This window comes from Lissotriton helveticus, chromosome 2_2, assembly GCF_964261635.1.
Source record: "Lissotriton helveticus chromosome 2_2, aLisHel1.1, whole genome shotgun sequence".
Lineage (NCBI taxonomy): Eukaryota > Metazoa > Chordata > Amphibia > Caudata > Salamandridae > Lissotriton > Lissotriton helveticus.
Genome location: NC_136060.1, coordinates 486,662,906 through 486,684,966, shown reverse-complemented (window position 1 = coordinate 486,684,966; position 22,061 = coordinate 486,662,906). Strand labels below are relative to the sequence as shown.

Here is a 22,061-nt window from a genome sequence, read left to right as displayed (position 1 = left end):
AGGGAAGTAGATAAAAAAGACCAAACATAGCCAGTAGCTTGTCAAATGCTGGAAGAGGCAAGAGATTTGCTGAATGAAGCAACAGAGGTACAAATAGAGACAAGAGAGGTACATAAAAAGGTAGGAGATGTGCACAAAGAGGCAAGACAAGTACATAAATATGCAGGAGGGGTGCAGAAAAAAGGAATAGAAGTGCAGAAAGAAGCAAAAGAGGTGCTGAAAGAGGTGTGAAGGGTGCAGAAAGAGCAAGAAAAGTGCACAAAGAAGCAGCAGAGGTACAGAAATAGGCAAGAAAGGTGCAGAAGCAGGCAGGAAAGGTGCAGAAAGAGGGAACATGGGTGAAGAAAGGCACAAGAGAGGTGCAGAAAGAGAAAAGAGGAGTGCAAAAAGAGGCAGAAAGAGGCAACAGAGGTGCAGAAAGACTCAAGGGGTGTAGAAAAAAGCAAGAGAAGTGCAGAAAGAGGCAAGAGAATTGCTGAAAGATGCAACAGGTGTGGAAAGAAACAAGAGAAGTGCAGAAAGAGGCAGGTGAGGTGCAGAAAGAGGCAAGAGAGGTGCAGAAAATGGCAAGAGAACAGCAGAAAGAGGCAAGAGGGGTGCAAAAAAGGAAAGACGGGTGCAGAAAGAAGCAAGAGAGGTGCAGAAAGAAGCAACAGAGGTACAGAAAGAGACGAGAGGTGCAGAAACAGGCAGGAATTGTGGAGAAAGATGGAAAAGGGTGCAGAAAGACGCAAGAGAGGTGCAGAAAGAGAAAAGAGGGGTGCAAAAAGAGGCAAGAAGGGTGCATAAAGAGGCAAGAGAATTGCTGAAAGAAGCAACAGAGGTGTGGAAAGAAGCAAGTGAGGTGCAGAAAGAGGCAAGTGTGGTGCAGAAAGAGGCAAGTGTGGTGCAGAAAACGGCAAGAGAACAGCAGAAAGATGCAAGAGGGATACTAAAAAGGGAAGAATGGAGCAGTAAAAAGCAAGGGAGGTACAGAAAGAAGCAAGAGCAGTGCATAAAAAAAGGACAGAGGTGCAGAAAGAGGTAAGAGGGGTACAGAAAGAGGCAAGAAAAGTACAGAAAGAAGCAAAAGAGGTGCAGAAAGAGGCAAGAAAGGTGCAGAAAGGGGAACAGAGATGCAGAAAGAGGTAAGAGGGATGCAGAAATGTGCAAGAGAGGTACAGAAAGAAGCAAGAGCAGTGCAGAAAGAGGCAATAGAACTGCAGAAAATGGCGAGAGGTGCAGGAAGACGCAGGAGAGGTGCACAAAGAGGCAAGAAGGGTACAGAAAGAGGCAAGAGGGGTGCAGAAAGAAGCCAGAGAAGTGCAGAAAGAAGGAACAGAGGTGCTTAAAGAGGCAAGAGGGGTGCAGAAAGAGGCAAGAAAGGTGCAGAAAGAGGGAACAGAGATGCAGAAAGAGGTCAGAGGGGTATAGAAATGTGCAAGAGAGGTACAGAAAGAAGCAAGAGCAGTGCAGAAAGAAGCAAGAGAAATGCAGAAAAAAGCAAGAGAGGTGGAGAAATTGTGAAGAGGGGTGCAGAAAGAGGCAAGTGATGTGCAGAAAGAGGTAACAGACATGCAGAAAGACACAAGAGAATTGTAGAACCAAGCAAGAGAAGTGCAGAAAAGGGCAAGAGAATTGCTGAAAGCAGCAACAGAGCTGTAGAAAGAAGCATTTAAAGTGCAGAAAGAGGCAAGTGAGGTGCAGGCAGAACCAACAGAAGTGCAAAAAGAGGCAAGAGGGGTGCAGAGAGAGATAGGCGAGGTGCACACAGAGGCAAGAAAGGTACAGAAAGAGGCAGGAGGGGTATAGAAAAAAGGAAGAGAAGTGCAGAAAGAGGCAACAGAGGTGCTGAAAGAGGTGTTAAGGGTGCAGAAAGAGCAAGAGAAGTTCAGAAAGAAGTGATAGAAGTGCAGAAGCAGGCACGAAAGGTGCAGAATGAGGGTATAGGGGTGCAGAAAGAAGCAAGAGAGGTGCAGAAAGAGAAAAGAGAAGTGCAGAAAGAGGCAAGAGAAGTGCAGAAAGAGGCAAGAGAAGTGCAGAAAGAAGCAAGAGAAGTGCATAAAGAGGCAAGTAAGATGCAGAAAGAAGCAAGAGCAGTGCAGAAAGAACCAACAGAGGTACAAATAGAGGCAAGAGAGGTGCGTAAAAAGGTAGGAGATGTGTACAAAGAGGCAAGACAGAAAGAGGCCGGAAGGGTGCAGAAAGATGGAAGAGAGGTGCAGAAAGAAGCAAGAGAAGTGCAGAAAGACGGAAGACGAGTGCAGAAAATGGCAAGAGAGGTGCAGAAAGAGGCAAGAGATGTATAGAGAGAGGCAATATAAGTGTTTACAGAGGCAAGAGAAGTGCAGAAAGAGGCAAGAGTAGTACATAACGAGGCAAGAGAGGTGCAGAAAGAGGCAAGAGAGGTGCAGAAAGGGGCAAGAGAAGTGCAGAAAGAGGCAAGTGAAGTGCAGAAAGAAGACACTGAGGTACAGAAAGAGGAAGAAAGGTGCAGAAAGATGCAAGAGAAAAGCAAAAAGAGGCAAAAGAGGCACAGAAAGAAGAGAGGTTTGTGCACCATTAGGACCAAATTAACCCCCACATTTAGCAATAAGTAACACAAGACCATTCCAGCTTCGTAAAGGTCCTTCCACTACACTGTAACACGTGAAACTGCTTTTTCGGGAACATTTGAGCCATTGAGCTAGAAACAAGGCTTTTTTTATTCAAATCTGCAGATTAGGCAGCAAAAGAGAGAATATTTGGCAAATGCGGAAAAATTGTAATTATGTGAAAATTGGTGCAGCCGAACAGTCACATAATTCCAGTGGACCTACTCATACCTCTGACTAGGCCCAGAAGTGCTCCTCAGTGGTTCCCTCTTTTTTGTGTCTCATTGAGTTTATAGTTTAGCTTCTATGGAAATGATGAGGACTAAACCTGAAATTACCACTCCACAACATAGACTACAATACCACATAACCACATAATTACTCTCCAAAACACATAATCTCACTATTCATAATTCCTATACACTATATAACACATACTTTCTAGTCACATAATTTCACTGCACAACATACCACATAATTCAACTACACACCAAAAAACATTAGTAAAAAACTTTTATATATTCAATGCCAATAGCTCTCACTCTCGTAAATGCGAACCCTACTACATTGCAAATTCTTCTTTAACTAGTAGTCGTGTTTGCAGAGTGGTAGAGAAAGGGTGCTGGCCTCCGACCAGCGATCAGGAATTCCACTGCTTAGGACTTACAGCAGGTACCAGGAGGGCTTCTTGGGCCCCAAAGTCCCTCAGGAGTAAAGTGGACTTCATCCCCATCTCGCAGTCTGCCAGGAGGTGTGTTTGCAGAGTGGTGGGAAAAGGGGGCGTGGCCTCCGAAGACGTTTTAGCAATCCCACTGTGTGGGACTTACTGGAGGTAACAAGAGGCATAGTTGGCCCTCCAAGGACATCCGTGGGGCCAACTACCCCTCATATTACCTTCAGTAAGTCCCAAACAATTGCTAAGTTCTTATAGCTGGCCACGGCCCCTTTGCCCACCACTCTGCAAATGCACTCCCTGGCGCGCTCTTGGATGGGGATTAAAGTCTCCTTTGCTGCTGGGGGTCCATAGGGGCCAACTAGCCTACCTCTTAACTCCAGTAAGCCCAAGATAGTGGGATTGCTGATAGGTGGACACAGGCCATGCCCCCTTTGTCCACCATTCAACAAATGCGCCTCCTGGCGCGTTCTAAATTGGGGAATTAAGTCCCCTTCATTCCTGAGGGTTCCTGCGGGCCAGCTAGCCCACCAGGTACCTCCAGTAAGACCCTCACAGCTGGATTGCTGAGAGCGGTCCGAGGCCACGCCCCCTTTTTACACCACTCTGCAAACTAGGCATCCTGGTGCAGTGCTGCTCGGGGGATGAAATCCACTTGTGTCCTAAGCACCTCAGGACACAAGAGGACCTCATCGCCCCACCAGCAGTGCACCAAGAGGTGCATTTGCAGAGTGGTGTAAAATGGGGCGTGGCCTAATCTCTCAGCAATCCCATTGTGTGGGGCTTACTGGAGTTACCTGGTGGGCTACTTGGCCCCCAGGGACCCTCAAGAATGAAGGGGACTTAATCACCTAATTTAAAACGCGCCAGGGGGCGTGTTTGCAAAGTGGTGCTAGGAGGGGGCGGGGCCTCCGGCCCGATGCCGGCTTTTCTTTTTTTAAAATATTTTTAGAAGGGCCTCCCTCCTACTTTTAGTATTTTTTGGGCTTGGGAGACCCCGTCCCTCAGGGACTGAGCATTTCTTTTCTTTTTTTTTTAAACAGGAAAGGGTCCGAGTGGCCTCTCTTCTCGGGCCACTATTTGGCCCAGGGACCCCAGCCCCCGGCCAGCATGTTTTTTAAACATTTTTGGGAGGAAGGCCTCGTGGCCCCCATTCCCTTGGCCACTTCTGGCCCCGGGGACCCCTTCCCCGGGGCCTGGCCAACTCTGACTTTTTTGGGGGAGGGGGCTACGTGGTACGTGGCCCCCATCCTAAGGCCAATTATGGCTCCGGGGACCCCATGCCTTGGGCTGCCCTTCCATTTTTTTTGTATAATTATTTTTCCTGGGAGGGGGGCCGCCTGCCCCCCGGGACCCCGTTCCCCGGGGCTGGACCTCAAGTTGGGGACTGTGGGGGAGCCACAATGACCCTACGGTCCCTGACGGCTCCCCTCCTCCTGAGGGAGCCGGCAAGGGGAGCTGTTGATATGCAGCTCCCCTTGCACAAAAGCAATTCTGCTTTGCTTTTTGGAAGTGTTTGCTATGATGGCTCCCACCCTGCCACAGCAAACGGCAATGTCCCCGGGGTGGGCACCCCGAGACATTGCAGGAGCCGGCCCTGGGGGCGTTGAGGTCCCCAGGGCCATCCAAAGCTCCAAGAGGAAGGCCGTGCGGCCCCCCTCCCATCATGTTTGAAGCCCCAGGGAGATTGCTTGGGGGTGCCTGCGGGGCCCCCCCTCCATAATCAACAAAGCCCCTGGGAGATGGTGGTTCCCGGAGCTTGGGGGATCCTGCGGGGCCCCCGCAAATAATTAATGCAAACCCAGGATAGGTGATGGCCCCCAGGACTGGGGGGGCCCTTGCGGCCCCCCTTGATATTTTATGAAGCCCCGGGGAGGTGGTTGTCCCCAGGGCTTGGGAGCCCCAATGAGGTGGCGGTCCCCGGGGCAGCGGGGGTCTGTGCGGCCCCTCGCATAAATGTATATATTTCCCCTGGGCCTGGCCCACCTGGGAGCTCATTAAAATGAAGTGCGGGAGCCTGCACTTTGTTGTTTTTTACATTTTCTCGGTCAGATTTGCGCATCCAGCAGGATTTTTGTTTTGCTCTTTTGGGCCCTGGGGGTCCTTGTGGGGCCCCCTGAGCAGGCCTAGGGGGTCAAGGTGTTTTACCCTGCCCCCTTTTCTTGTTTTTTTTATAATTTTTTTACTGTTTCCTTGTGACTCAGATATTGAGTCAGAAGATGGCGGCCATCACATTTTGGTTTGGCGTGTTGGCTGCCAATCAGAATGAAGCTCGTGCTCGGGAGGGTTTGAGGCTCTTCCTCGGTGCTCAGATAAATGCATTTTTTTTAAATTTCTCAGCAACTACTGAACGAAATTACACCATTTTAAAAAAAGTCGCTTTCTGGACCAAGTCCTATCTTTTTGCCAAATTTGGTGTCATTCCGTTCAGCAGTTCGGGCTGTAGCTTTGTCTAAAATTCCTATGGAAATTAACATGGGGAAAACGTGTTTTGGGACCCCCCTTTTTTTGTCTCTCCCCGCTTGAAGAATCACCCCGATAGTAGCTGACCTGAGTGAACCATTAGTTTTGAAAATTTCACGAAGATTCGTCAATATGGCGCCAAAGATATTGGCAAAAGAAAAAATGCTATCTATACTAATATAATAAAGAGAGAGCCCAAACCTTTGAGGCAGGTAATCTCAGGAACCACAGCACCAATCACAACACCCAATACAGCGTTGGAAAGGGCAGTTGCAGCAGAGAAGGACATAGTCTATGCAGACGCCCACCATATACATTTAAAAGGTAAAAGAACCGTGCCAGCAAAGTAGTCCCTTGTGGGCGTGTCTGCGTTGTGCTGTGGGCGTGTGCTGGGGGCGTGACAAACGCTGGGGGCGTGTGGTACGTTCCGGCCAGCATGCCATGTCTCATATTGTGTGCTGTGGGCGTGTGCTGGGGGCGTGGGCGTGTGCGGGATTACGGCGGAAAAAAAACGAGCGTTGTGTCCAACATTTCATAGTTTTTTCTTCCCAGGTTCTGTACATTCCAGCTCTGGGTGTTCACCCTGCTCCCTTTAAATGCCCCTGACCCCATAATCATAACCCACCCTTACTCCTTAAAATACCCCAACACCCTTAAACACTAACCCATCTTAACCCTATAAATATACCCTGTACCCCAAAACCCAAACCTATCCCTACAAATACCCCTGTACCCCAAAACCCAAACCTAGCCCTGAACCCTATAAATACCCCTGTACCTCAAAACCCAAACCTACCCCTGATCCCTAAAAATACCCCTGTACCCCAACACCCAAACCTAGCCTTGAACCCTAAAAATACCCCTGTACCCCAAAACCCAAACCTAACCCTGAACCCTAAAATACCCCTGTACCCCAAAACTCAAACCTAGCCCTGAACCCTTAAAATACCCCTGTACCCCAAAACCCAAACCTAGCCCTGAACCATAAACATAACCCTGTACCCCAAAACCTACCCCTGAACTCTAAAATACCCCTGTACCCCAAAACCCAAACCTAGCCCTGAACCCGAAAAATACCCCTGTACCCCAAAACCCAAACCTAGCCCTTAACCCTTAAAATACCCCTGCATCCCAAAACCCAAACCTACCCCTGAACCCTAAAAATACCCTATACCCCAAAACCCAAACCTAGCCCTGAACCCTAAAAATACCCCTGTACCCCAAAACCCATACCTATCCCTAAACCCTAAAACTACCCCTGTACCCCATAACCCAAAACTATATCTGAACACTTAAAATACCCAAAGCCCCCAAAACATATACCTCAGTACCCCAAAACATATACACCAGTACCCCAAAACATATACCCCTATACCCATACTTACTTTATCCAAACATTTAAAAAAAACATGCTTTTACCATTCAAGCATTTACAACTAATTTCGTTGTAAATGTATGCGTGGTAAAAGCATATAAAATGTAATGCCATGCGTTATAATGGCATTGCGGAGTCATGGTACTTTCGTAATGAAAGTATGCGGAGTTATGGTATGCGGAAAGAAAGTTGTGGAATAATGGGTGTTTACCCTCCGCCGGTAAGTACATTGGTGGCACGGCGGCCCACATCTCCAGCAACATACTCATATTTTTTCACCACCGATTTGAAAAATGCACAGGTCTCTCTCATGGATGGCCAGCACCGACATACACTTTTAGACACACCTCCCGCCACAAGTTCTAGAATTGCGAACTTTAGAGCTGGGGAGCGACGTTCGAATCTCGGCATCAGCTCAACATTCTGTGCTTCCAGGCAAATCGCTTTGTCTCCCCGTGCCTACCACAAATGAATGTGTTCTTCTGTAATGTAAATTGTGCTCATGCCATGCTGTCGAGTTTGCGCTATATAATATTGCAAGGAAAAATAAAGTAGGGAAACTCGAGTTCACACACTACTGAACGCACACTCTTAAGTGCATCAGCAGTGCACTGTGAATCGGAGCGTTTCACAGGCCTGTCACAGATAAGAAATGCTATCAAAACGAAATCCTACAAAACAATATACTACTGGCCGGCAGCAATTCATACCCGGACAACGTCGGGACGGGCTGCTAGTTTTAAATAAAAACAAGGTCCTAACTATAACAACCTACTTGTGACCGCCAGTAGGATATATATATATATATATATATACTTGAAGATGAAGGATCACAAGAAAACAACAGCCAGCCAGGGCAAAAATCTGGATCCCAAAGAATACAATGAGTCACAAAGAAATAAAATATCCAAGAAAGAAGTGACTCAAACAGATATATTCACCAAAGAACAAAAATATATTTCCACTACAACGTTTCAGCTTCTGCCTTCCTCAGGTAGTTTCGAGATGGTAAGCTCAGTGGCTGCACAGATGACACAGCTGAATTTTCAAAAAGCATCATGAGTGAAGATTCCATTTGGAATGTGGAATCAATGCAGTCCTGAGAGTTCTTGAGATATGCAGTAATCAGGATGTATTGTCAGTAATGTTCAGTCCATCTGGATGCAATGATTTTAAACGATACATCCAGAAGTTTTCCCTGGAGTCCAGTAGTTCTTCCTTTGAGACATGTTCCACGGGAAAAATCTTCAAATCTGATAGTGAATGATCCACAAGGTTAAAATGATTGGCTACAGGCTGGTCAATTTTCTTATTAATTATTGCTGATTTGTGGTTCCTGATCGTGTGCGGAGGTCATTCATTGTTTGGCCTACATATTGTTTTTTACAGCTTTGCCGTTGGCACTGAATCACATAAATAATGTATGTTGAGCGACATGTAAGATGCTGCCTTATTGCATAGGTCCTTCTGGTAACATAACTAGTAACTGATGATGTTTGTAAAAGGTATTCACACGTGATGCACCTTTTAGAGTCACAGCAATGAACCCCTGCATTTGTTACAGCTTGCTTGAGTTCAGCTCTCACAATAAGATCGTAAATTTGGAGCTCTGCGGTAAGCAATGACTGGCGGTTTTGGAAAAACCTTTTGCAACTTTTCACAAGTGGACAGTAAGGGAAATGTTTTTTGCATTATATTTCTGTAGTTGGGAGCTGATGGATGATAGTCAACTACAAATGGAGTTCTGTCACATTTGTTTCTGGCGTTGGTATTCCAAATAAGTGCTTCTCTGGGTAACTGCAAAGACTTGTCAATTTGTTGCTGTATGATATGCAGAGGATAGCCTCGCCTTCTAAATAATGTAGCAAGCTCCTGTAGATGGTCTTTACAGGCTTCTTCATTGCTGCAGATGCGTCTTATTCTGAGTGCTTGGCTGTAGATGATGCTCAGTTTAGTGTGATGAGGGTGACATGAAGTCCAGTTTAGATACAAATGAGCATCTGTAGGCTTGTGGTACAGATCAGTTGTAATTTTGTGTTCATGAATGGTGACTAGCACATCCAGAAAAGGGAGATGATGCTTCTGTTTGGTATTGCTGCTGGTAAATTTGATGGTAGGATGGATATTGTTGATATTAGCTGTAAACTGTGGCCAAGCGCCAGGAAGCCGCTTGGCCACAGTGCGCTCAATAAATATCTTATTCATTCATTCATTCATTCATAAATTGTTCCAATGTTCTACTTCCTGCATTCCATATTATAAATATGTCATCAATGTATCGTAGCCATACCAGTGGTTTGATGCTAGAAGTAGCAAGTATACTGTTCTCTAGTTTGCCCATGAGACCCAGAGAAGCACTTATTTGGAATACCAACGCCAGAAACAAATGTGACAGAACTCCATTTGTAGTTGACTATCATCCATCAGCTCCCAACTACAGAAATATAATTCAAAAAACATTTCCCTTACTGTCCACTTGTGAAAAGTTGCAAAAGGTTTTTCCAAAACCGCCAGTCATTGCTTACCGCAGAGCTCCAAATTTACGATCTTATTGTGAGAGCTGAACTCAAGCAAGCTGTAACAAATGCAGGGGTTCATTGCTGTGACTCTAAAAGGTGCATCACGTGTGAATACCTTTTACAAACATCATCAGTTACTAGTTATGTTACCAGAAGGACCTATGCAATAAGGCAGCATCTTACATGTCGCTCAACATGCATTATTTATGTGATTCAGTGCCAACGGCAAAGCTGTAAAAAACAATATGTAGGCCAAACAATGAATGACCTCCGCACACGATTCAGGAACCACAAATCAGCAATAATTAATAAGAAAATTGACCAGCCAGTAGCCAATCATTTTAACCTTGTGGATCATTCACTATCAGATTTGAAGATTTTTCCCGTGGAACATGTCTCAAAGGAAGAACTACTGGACTCCAGGGAAAACTTCTGGATGTATCGTTTAAAATCATTGCATCCAGATGGACTGAACATTACTGACAATACATCCTGATTACTGCATATCTCAAGAACTCTCAGGACTGCATTGATTCCACATTCCAAATGGAATCTTCACTCATGATGCTTTTTGAAAATTCAGCTGTGTCATCTGTGCAGCCACTGAGCTTACCATCTCGAAACTACCTGAGGAAGGCAGAAGCTGAAACGTTGTAGTGGAAATATATTTTTGTTCTTTGGTGAATATATCTGTTTGAGTCACTTCTTTCTTGGATGGATATGTATATATATATATATGTATATATATATATATATATATATACACACACACGCACACGCACACACACCCTTCATTAACCGCAGATCTTACCATTATCTGCGGACAAGACAGCGGGTGAGCACCAGCCCAAGTTGAAGCTAGATCTGTTAGCATCTCGCCTACTTTGGATATGCAATTCATCTACTGCTGCCATAGGTGGGGACAAACTCATTATGGGCAGGAATTACTGGGAACTTCATGGGTCAAACATGTCACTAGGCAAACAATTTAAACAGTGGTGTAAACCAACTGAGGAGAGCTGAATTGTTTAAGCAATCTGTAACACAATGAATTTAGAAGGTTGTCTAAAGATTCAAGCAAATATGTCTCTTTTCAAAAACCTGGGAAGAATCAGACAATCTAAACAAGAACATTTTATATTGGAAAAAGTACGAGGGCTCCAGCCATGTTGGACTGATCGGCTCAAGGGATTCACACAAAATTCATGAAATTCTGTTTGCACCGATTGCTTACCTAAGAGGCGGCTGGCTGAGGGATACCAAACTTTCTTGATTCTGTTGAAGACTCTGTAGGGACAAATTGGAATCTGTATCACACTTGACTGGACATCTGCACCAAACCAGTAGAAGATCACAAACGCTCACAGAGACCAGGGCTTCACAGACTGATGGCTGCTGTGACACAGTCCAAGAGAGAGTGCCTTGAAGGAGATGAGCAACAGATCAGCCGCTTAACCACATTTATTGACATAATGTTGCCAAAGCTGGACAACGCCTCACTTATTCCCCAAACCACATCTGGAAGAAAGAACAGTACGCGCCGTCAAGTGTTGCTGGACATCCTACTCCAAATGCTGTTACCCAAACTTCTGAACTCATAATTATCCTGTCCATGTGTTATCGGTCTAAACTCACCTAGCGAGGGTAACAAAAAAGGAGATAATTTCTTCCCGATACCACTCTATATAGTATATACTCACAACAAGTACCGAAAGAAAGATTTTTTTCTAGAGAGTAATGAATGTAGCGACAATTGTTGTCTTAAAGACGAGAACCCTCACTCACCCAAAGGTGACATGTTTCATTATTGGGTCCCCTCTTACACACTGCGACCGCAAGGTGCACAGTGCGGGCTACAACTCTCCCGTAGGAGAGGAGCGAGAGGTGTTCTAATCATCCAATGGTGGTTGGAGTGAGGGGCAGAGTGCAAAAAAGAATTTATAAACGTATGAATTAAAACTATCTCTTGAGAAAGACCAAAAACTTTAATCGATGTCTTCACAGGATAAGTATTAAAAAACTGTGTGAAAAAATAGGGATATAGATACTCCCTATTAGAAGATCAACATGTTTCTGACTGAATGACCTCAAAGGTTCAGGGCATTCATCAGGACCATATTATGTCACTCTGCTAATATTAGTGAAAATGAAGAGTTTTTTAAATTACCATACTTGAATAAGATGGACCTTATCACAACCAGCTGCAGTCTGGTCTGTGTTCAGAACTAAACACCTCTTCTGCTTCCGCCTTCATTAAGGTCCATTACACTTGGATCTCGAGAATTGACTGTCCTGAATCATCGGTTCATGGTGTTATCGGTCACAGTGTCCTTTTGGTCCATTCTCCATGTGTCATGTAGTCAATGGGATTCTGGCATCTGAATGGCACCCTGTCTCACTGGTCTGTGAGCACCCAGCCACTTGTGTCCTATAGAACCCCCCTCTTGCCGTGTAGAATAGGAAACATCCAGCTCAGCGCATGCATTACAGCGCATGCGTTTAGATCGCGTGCACCTACAACGCACGCGATGGTACGTCGCGTGCATTGTCTGTGCACGCCATTATGTCACATGCGCATTTAGAACGCATGCATTCACAACGGGATGGGATGTAATGGCGGCCTCCGGGGAACACAGACGAGAGGGAGACAACGCGGGAACAACGGCGAAACAGGTATTGAGGTGCTGTTTTGGGGTTGCGTTAGGGCTACTAGGGCTACTTAGAAAATGGGTGCTGTTTTGGGTGGCGTTAGGGCTACTAGGGCTACTTAGGAAATGGGTGCTGTTTTTGGGTTGCGTTAGGGCTACTAGGGCGACTGAGGAAATGGGTGCTGTTTTGGGGTTGCGTTAGGGCTACTAGGGCTACTTAGAAAATGGGTGCTGTTTTGGGGTGGTGTTAGGGCTACTAGGGCTACTTAGGAAATGGGTGCTGTTCTGGGGTGGCGCTAGGGCTACTAGGGCTACTTAGAGAATGGGTGCTGTTTTTGGGGTTGCATTAGGGCTTAGGGCTACTTTCAGTATAGGGGCTGTTTTAGGCTTTAGGGTTGAGGTCGGAGTGTAGGCTTGTATTACTGTTTAGGGCTTAGGGATTAGGGAAGGATTAGCGTGCCATATTGTAGGGTACAAGGTTTAAGGTTTAGGGTTTAGGGTCGAGTACGTCGCGTGCATTAGGGCTTAAGGCTACTTTCAGTATAGGGGCTGTTTTAGGCTTTAGGGTTGAGGATGGAGTGTAAATTGCTATGTAATACCATGCGGGGTGTCTGTATGCGATGTTGCGGTGTTTCACATGCATGCCTATACCAATGCGACGTAATGGTATGCGATGTGATTACTCACGATGTAAGGGCACATGCGGTGTAATAATTCCGATGTAAGGGCATGCGATAAGAGTGGTTGCAATGGATCGTCATACAACCGTGTAGAATACAGCTTCCCTCTCCCATGTGCTCTTAGCTGGCCTGTGCTATGGTCCCTGAGACCACACTGATAGATATGCAACATTGCCAATCTTATCTTACTCAGTCCAAGCAGCCCACGTGTTCCATGTGCGCTAAGGTTACCCTGTCCCTGGTGTCCTAAGATCTGCCTCCCCTACTAACAGTAAGGCCACCAAATATATATGTTGTGTATTCACCCTGCTCTATTTGATGTGCTTTGAGACGTTAAACCTTCTTCAAGAGGTCAAGCATCCGTAGATCTGTCTACGGGTAGGGTAGAATGTTATGGGGCCTTCTTAGCCCTTGTGTATGCTGAATTACCTGCCCCATGGGTCCTCCCCACTCATAGGTACTTGCACCCTTTAGTCACTATCCCTTGAGTCTTATGGACACACTATGGCACCCTGATGTTCTGTACTGTGCCCTACTTCACCCTGTCCCTTGTGTCCTGCATTGGCTTTGTGCTGTGCACCTATGCCATACTTGCCCCTGGTGTATTTGCGATACAAAAGGGGATGATGGACGGAGTGTTTGAGCAAATCAAACACTCACCCCCAGTCAACTGATCTGGGTTTGATCCATCACCGTTCTTTAGCCCACTCTGCCACCCCATTTCAGACATGGCTAAATGCAAATCAGTCTGACCCTGTGCCTCATGGGAACAGTCCAGCCCGAACTGCCAAGCCATGTCTTCCCTGGACCGGAAACAAGCATCCTGGGACCAGTTTTGGATTCATAATCCTCATCAGCCAGGCTATCTTGAATCCAGTGGCCAAGTAATAAATAATAATAATCCACATTTGTAAAGCGCACAATCACCCATAAGGGTCTCTAGGCGCTGGGGGCCGTCGGGAAGATTAAGCAAGCTATTGCCCAGAGTCACATGGTGCTGGGCTAACCTGCCGCCGGAGCCGGGGATCGAACCGTGATCCCCAGATTCCAGCGTCAGTCGCCCTGGCCGCGGCGCCACACCTCTCCCACAAGTGAGCAAGGGACTCACGTCTGAGCATACCCTGCCAACTTAGGGCGAACAAAGCGATACAAAAGGGGATGATGGACTGGAATCAAGCTATCCAGGCTGATGAGGGCTGAAAGCCCGAAACCGGTCCCAGGATGCTTGTTTCCAGTCCAGGGAGGACCTGGTTTAGCAGTTCGGGCTGGACTGTTCCCATGAGGCACAGGGTCAGACTGATTTGCATATGGCTGGGTTCAAACTGGATAGGTACGGTGAGCAAAAAAACGATGGATTTAGGCCCAGATATCTGTACTGGGGTGAATGTATGACATTGTTCTGCATTCTGTCCATCACCTGCTGTTTTTGCACTGGTGTATTTGGGCACCCTGTGCCATCTGCTAGATGTATTCTCCACTCTTTGAACAGTCATCCTGCCGCCTGTACCCCTTTCCCCATGTACTCTCAAAGCACCCTTCCTGTGCCCTAAAGTCACTGTACCCCAAACACACGCTTCCCTCTTGCCCTTCTGTAACCCTGTCCCATGCCCTCATGGTGCCCCATCTGCGCTGTGCCACCCTGTGCCAGGTGCCTGGGCTGGTAGCCACCGGTCCCTGTGCTCTTGAACACCCTGGCCCATGCATCGTTACCCTCCCTGTCCTAGCACCACCACCGTGCACTCACTGTTCACCATGAACCATGTGTGAGTGAACATGGCGGACAGCCTCGCCCATGAGGTGGGTGCACCGGGCAGCCCTGTGCATTCAGTACTTCCGGAGTCTGCTTTGGTGCCTTCTCTCCTCCGGTTCTCTACTCTACAGCCCCTGCACGTGCTTCTCTCTCAGGTCCGAGGCTTATACCACGTGTCACGTGCACTCTACAGCATAACGCACCAGACACTGGGACATCCGAACAAATTCAGATCCTGGAAGTCACGTGAGCTCCGTGCTTTACATGGGCCGGTGCTGTCCGGTACCCGTACCTACACATCTTAACCTTGATAGGCCGAGGGCCAGTACTTCTTGGCACTGGTGCAACGCACTGATGGTAGAGCACCGGCAGTCCTCGGTAGCAAACAGTACTCTGGATACTGGGTACCTGCACTTCCACATTTCCATTTAATGCACCCACCGTCGGGTAACTGGGATTTATTTTAAATCTTCCATCCGTCGCCTGACTATGAAACCCATATAAACCTCAGCTATAAAATAAAGACGGGCATCTTTGGTGACTTGAATCTATTCCATCCCCTCCCTCCGCAGCGTCACGAGTGGACACACTATGGCCTCGTGTGTTGTATTGTTAGCTCAAGGGGTTTGCACGAGGGGGGAGCCTCTGGAGGGGCTTTTCATGCAGACCATCCTGTGGACCTCTGTCCACTCCAGTATATCCATGTGTATCCCTTCCCTATGTATATAGAGATAACTCTAATCACTAGTATATGCGGTTGACCTTGGTACTACCTACCATTCCTATGTGACTCTTAGAGTATATCCATTTGTATCTCCTCCTTATGTGACTTGTACATTTGCAAATTTTTCTGTTTGTATCCTTTATGTAAAGCATGTCATCTAAAGTCCTTATGTTTCTAAACTGGTTCTTAAGTAAAGCGCTCTGACACCTTCGGGTAAAGTTCGCGCTGTATAAAATCGCATAAATAAATAAATAAATAAAAAACCAACAAACCTCGCGTGGGGCTTGGTGGGTGAACAGCAGCCACTACTGCAAACCAAACCACAGGCGCTTTGTCGCACTTCTAAGCGCTACAAGCCTGCTACCACCATACCTGCCGACACACGGAATCGGCTCCCATCACACGGTCTCCAGGTGAGGAGCCGATATCACACGGTGGCAGGGAAACGAGCTGAAAACCACTGTAAATAGTGGATTTCCAGCTCGGTGTCCGAGGCTTTGAAATGCCCAAGTCCATGATTACGGTGTGTAACCCCCACCCCCCCTTCCGGACATCGGCACCAGCCTCAACAGGCTTTTTTTTGGTTGGGAAGAGGGGGGGTTGGAGTTCCAGAGTGTATCGTAGGCCCCGCCCCCTCCTCACACTGTGAGATTGTGCTCCGAGTTGGCAGCAGGTATGCTACAACTTAAAACAGGATCCGAGCACCACGCCCCGCTGGTCAATCACACACAAACCACAAAGATATCATAGCAAATAACCTTCAAACCAAGCACTAGCCTAACCCACAGTATAGTGCTTTGGACAGTGATAGAAGTGGGCGGGGACGGAAGGGCACGGCGTGCCCCTACTTCTAAAAAATTGTTCAGTCCGTTCCCCTACTTCTTGCTTTCAAAAAAGCGTCCCGGGGCGGCAAGAATAGTCCAACTTTAAAATGATAACTTTTTTCTTTCCGCTTCCAGGGGCTGCTCGCACTTCTCTGTTGTACTCCAGAGGCTGCAGCAGCCCCCGCCCCCCCCTGACCTCGCACAGACCGAGGGCAGGCCATTGTCATTCCGATTGAGGCAGATTAGCCCCTTTAGAATGACAATGCGCCCGCCCTCTGCCTTTAACATTGTATTGTATTGTGATTTGTAAAGCGCGGTTGCTGCCCAATGGGCGTCCAAGCGCTAAAGCATAAAAAACAGAACTGATGAGTGATGGAGAACGAGCTTTAGGTGGGCCTAGCAAACAAGTAAGTTTTCAGCTGCTTGCGAAATGAGAGTAGGTTGGGATTGGACCTGATTTGTAACGGGAGTGTGTTCCACATCTTCGCGACGTTTAAGGAGAACATCCTTCCTCCGGTCCTGGCTCTCCGCACTCTTGGGACCACGGCCAGGAAGGCTTCCGTAGATCGGAGGGTTCTGTTAGGATGGTATTGAGTGACCAGATTGTTAAGGATCCTTGGACCAGACCCCCAGAAAGCTCGATGGGCGATGCATAGTGCCTTAAATGCCACTCTCTGCTTTACTGGGAGCCAATGTAGGGTGACCAGGGCGGTTTTTGCAGATTGCGTCCTTGGAATCTGCAGCAACGCGCGGGCTGCGCAGTTCTGGACCACCTGTAGCTTTCGCATGGACGTCTCAGGGGCTCCCACATACAGAGCGTTATTTGAGTCCAGCCGGGAATGGATCAGGCCCTGAACTGCCACTTGTTTGGCTTCCATTGGGAGGAGGGGGAGGACCTTCCTTAATGTTCTGAGTAAGCCAAAACAGATGGCAGATAGTTTAGTTGCCTGGGTGGAGAAGGAGAGGTTTTTATCCAGCCATACTCCCAGGCTTTTTACACTCTCTTTGGGGGTAGGTGGTGTGCCCAAACAACCAGGCCACATGGAGGGGAGTAAAGTGGGTGGAGCAGAGCCTAGGAGCATGAGCTCCGTTTTGTCTCCATTCAGTTTTAATGAAGAGCCTGTCATCCACTTTTTTATGTCCTCTAGGCAGTTCATCAGGTTTCCTGAGGTGTGGCCGGTGCTTTCCTGAGTCAATGAAACCACTAGCTGGGTATCGTCGGCATATGATACAATTTTTATGCCTGACGGTTCGACGAGCCCAGCCAATGGTTTCATATAGACATTGAAGAGCACAGGGCTCAGAGAGGAGCCCTGTGGTACTCCACAGTCTAGGGGTTTTCTGACTGATGTTATGTCCCCATCGAAGATCTGGAAGGATCTGTTATGCAGGAATGATTCCAGCCATTTTAGTGCATCGCCTCCGACACCGATGTTGTGCAGACGGTTCAGCAGAGTGGCATGGCTGACAGTGTCGAAGGCTGCACTTAGATCAAGGAGGATCACTGCCACTGATCCCCCCTGATCCAGTATCCTTCGAGACTCCTCGACGACTGCCAGCAAAGCAGTTTCAGTACCATGTTTTGGCCTGAAACCTGTCTGGGATGGGTCCAGGAGTGCATGGCTTTCCAGAAATTGTGTCAACTGGGTATTTATGTGTTTCTCTAGCACCTTGCTTACCCAGGGAAGTAATGAAATTGGACGGTAGCTAGAGTGATCTTCTGGATTAAGGGTGGGTTTCTTTAGTAGAGCCCGTACCATGGCTCTCTTCCATCCGGTTGGTACTGTGCAGGAGGATATGGATAAGTTAAGGAGCTCTAGCACCACTGGGAGGATGGCTTGGCCTGCCTGGAGCAGTATTTCTGGAGGGGCAGGGTCGAGGGGGGACCCGGATTTAATTTGGACTGCCAATTGTTGCAGTGTCTCCAGGTTTAGAGGGGGAAAATGGTCCAGCATAGGCTGTCCTTGCAGGGAGAAATTATTCAGGGGGCTTTGGTTGGTTGAATTGTTAGCTGTTATCGGGAAAGCAGAATAAATCTGACTGACTTTATTGTGGAAAAAGTCTGCAAGTTCATTACATTGCTCTAACGATTTCGGGACTGGGGGGGCAGTATTGACGGTAATGCATTTTTTAACCAGATGGAAAATTTCCTTGGGCTTAGATTTTGCTGTCATTATTTGGTCTGCAAAGTAGGAGGACTGAGCTGTTCTCACCCCATTTCTGTAGGCCTTAATAGCCTCTTTGTATTGTTTTTTTTTTTCCGGGAGGAAATCTATTCTCCAGGCTCTCTCTTTTTTCCTCCAGAGGCGTTTCAAGTCTCTCAGGGAGTCTGAAAACCAAGGAGCAGACTTGTGTAGTCTCTTGGGAGCGGATTTCCGTAGAGGAAGGATCATGTCCAGCGATTTCCTGATCCAACCCTCATAGTTGTTATTTGCTTGGTTGGGGTTTGTACAGGGGGGTGGGCGAGAGCCTTCAAGGATAGTTGTCCAGGGCTCTATGGAAAGTTCTTTCCAGTTCCTCCTGGTTAAAGGACGGGGAGGCAGTGAGGGAAGTTTGGTGGTAGACCAGGTAAATGGGATGAGGAAATGGTCTGTCCATGGGAGGCGAGTAGGTTGCCCGACCGTTAGTCCGGTGCAGTTACTAAAGATTGGGTCGAGCAAGTTTCCCTTTTCATGGGTGGGGGACCTAACCAACTGAGTCAGTTGCAGAGCTGCTAGGTCCTCTGTTAGTTCCCTGGCTACAAGGTCTGTGGGGGAGTCAAAATGGAAGTTAAAATCTCCTAAAACTGTGTAGTTAGCCGGGGTTAGAAGCCGATTCGCGATGATATCTGGTAGAGACCTCAGGAACAGCTTTCCTGAATCTGGGGGACGGTATATGAGGGTACCAGAAAGAGAGCTGTTCGCAGAGAAGTCTATTCTGAATGCAATGCTTTCGCATTCAGGAATAGCTTCGGTAGAAATGCGGCAGCAGTATTTCTCTTTTAGAATGATAGCCAGGCCTCCCCCTCTTCCCTTGGTCCGGTCCATTCTATGGATTTGGAACCCGGGGGGTAGGGCGGTGATTATGTCTGGCTCTGAATGGGACGTGAGCCATGTCTCCGTCAAGAAGATAGCGTCCGGGTTGTGATTCTCTAGGAGTAGACATATCTGCGTGCTGTGCCGAGGAAGAGATCGGCAGTTTAACAGGTACATCTGGTATTCCTGTGGCGTGGCTGGTGACTCACTGGTGTCAAAGGAGTGTTTGCAGCCAGGGCATTGAATAGGGAGGTCGGCTGGAAGGAAGGAGTGCGGACATTGCGCCATAATAGGAGGCCTTATCTTTTTTATGGCGGCTGAGCTGTATGTCCTGACCTGGATGGTAAGGGGGGCAGGGGTTGTGGCCCCTGGTCCCGTCAGGTCGCGGACGGGCGCAGACGGGCTTGCCTTTGGCGTGCCTTCGGCGCACCGCCGGCGCGCCCGCTGCGCCCGTCCGCTGCACCTCCGGAAACAGCACATTCTTAAATGTGGGAGATGGGGGGGTGTGGCCTAACTCAGTGGGCGTGTCCCTGGGGTTTCACGGCGGCTGTCCTCAACCCGCCTCAGCGCCTAGCTCAGCTGCGCGAGGGGTCGATCGTCAAGGGGCAGTAGTTAGGCTTCAGGAGAATACAGTTATAAAGCACACTCAAACAGTTTTAAAATCAGTCTTTAAAAATGAAGAGCCACAGTATTCACACACACAATGGTTAAAGTAATCTTAAAAATTGCGTTTTTCCCTGCTCTCGGCTTCCGCCTCAAGAGCTCTGTCTTTTATCAAGCGCTGTCAGGAGAGCGCGCGCTTTTATAGCGAGAGCGAAGGGGGCGTGGCCTAACTCAGTGGGCGTGTCCCTGGGGTTTCACGGCGGCTGTCCTCAACCCGCCTCAGCGCCTAGCTCAGCTGCGCGAGGGGTCGATCGTCAAGGGGCAGTAGTTAGGCTTCAGGAGAATACAGTTATAAAGCACACTCAAACAGTTTTAAAATCAGTCTTTTAAAAATGAAGAGCCACAGTATTCACACACACAATGGTTAAAGTAATCTTAAAAATTGCGTTTTTCCCTGCTCTCGGCTTCCGCCTCAAGAGCTCTGTCTTTTCACATATCAAGTGCCCCTGAGATCGGAGTCGGTGATTAGAGAGGAGCTTTCCCCAAGCAGAGTACTGTGGGGAACTTGACACCTTTGTCAATGTTGTACACGGAGTGAAGTGAACTGGGCAGGACCAGTGACCACAGTGACCGGACAGAAGAGGCGACAGGAAAGGAGAGGTACTAGGGCAGGAGAGGTGTCGGGGCAGGAGAATTGACAGGGCAGGAGAGGTGACGGCACAGCAGGAGAGGTGACTGGGCAGGAGAGGTGACGGGGCAGGAGAGGTGACGGGTCAGGGGTGGTGACGGGGCACGAGAGGTGACGGGCACGAGAGGTGACGGGCACGAGAGGTGACGGGGCAGGGGAGGTGACGGGGCAGGGGAGGTGACGGGGCAGGGGAGGTGACGGGGCAGGGGAGGTGACGGGACAGGGGAGGTGACGGGACAGGGGAGGTGACGGGGCAGGGGAGGTGACGGGGCAGGGGAGGTGACGGGACAGGGGAGGTGACGGGACAGGGGAGGTGACGGGACAGGGGAGGTGACGGGGCAGGGGAGGTGACGGGGCATGAGCTAGAGCAGTAACTGGGCGTGAGCGGTGAAAGGACAGGAGCGGTGAAAGGACAGGAGCGGTGAAAGGACCAGGAGCGGTGAAAGGACCAGGAGCGGTGAAAGGACCAGGAGCGGTGAAAGGACAGAAGCGGTGAAAGGACCAGGAGCAGTAACAGGACAGGAGCAGAGAACAGGACAGGAGCAGAGAACAGGACAGGAGCAGGGAACAGGACAGGAGCAGAGAACAGGACAGGGGCAGGGAACAGGACAGGAGCAGGGAACAGGCCAGGAGCAGGGAACGGGACAGGAGCAGGGAACGGGACAGGAGCAGGGAACGGGACAGGAGCAGGGAACGGGACAGGAGCAGGGAACGGGACAGGAGCAGGGAACGGGGCAGGAGCAGGGAACGGGGCAGGAGCAGGGAACGGGGCAGGAGCAGGGAACGGGGCAGGAGCAGGGAACGGGGCAGGAGCAGTGAACGGGGCAGGAGCAGTGAACGGGGCAGGAGCAGTGAACGGGGCAGGAGCAGTGACGGGGCAGAAGAGGAGACCTGATAGGAGAGGCGACGGGGCAGGGGAGGTGACGGGGCAGGGGAGGTGACGGGGCAGGGGAGGTGACGGGGCAGGGGAGGTGACGGGGCAGGAGAGGTGACGGGGCAGGAGAGGTGACGGGGCAGGAGAGGTGACGGGGCATGAGCTAGAGCAGTAACGGGGCGTGAGCGGTGAAAGGACAGGAGCAGTGAACAGGGCAGGAGCAGTGAACGGGGCAGGAGCAGTGAAAGGGGCAGGAGCAGTGAACGGGGCAGGAGCAGTGAACTGGGCAGGAGCAGTGAACGGGGCAGGAGCAGTGAAAGGGGCAGGAGCAGTGAAAGGGGCAGGAGCAGTGAACGGGGCAGGAGCAGTGAACGGGGCAGGAGCAGTGAACGGGGCAGGAGCAGTGAACAGGGCAGGAGCAGTGAACAGGGCAGGAGCAGTGAACGGGGCAGAAGCGGTGAACGGGGCAGGAGCGGTGAACGGGGCAGGAGCGGTGAACGGGGCAGGAGCGGTGAACGGGGCAGGAGCGGTGAGAGGGGCAGGAGCGGTGAGAGGGGCAGGAGCAGTGAACGGGGCAGGAGCGGTGAACGGGGCAGGAGCGGTGAACGGGGCAGGAGCGGTGAACGGGGCAGGAGCGGTGAACGGGGCAGGAG

At 49.1% G+C, this 22,061-nt stretch overlaps 1 protein-coding gene across 2 annotated transcripts in view; it reads right to left on the bottom strand.

The window, feature by feature from the left end:
• LOC144821556 (uncharacterized) overlaps window positions 1–22,061 on the bottom strand; it is a 90,822-nt gene that overhangs the window by 67,761 nt on the left and 1,000 nt on the right. Inside the window, exon 2 of one of the 2 annotated variants that reach the window (XM_078678741.1) lies at window positions 10,838–10,890. The gene's annotated coding sequence lies outside the window, so the exon portion shown is untranslated. Of the gene's footprint in view, window positions 1–10,837; window positions 11,025–22,061 lie in introns of both variants that reach the window. The other variant, XM_078678742.1, reaches the window with a different exon arrangement.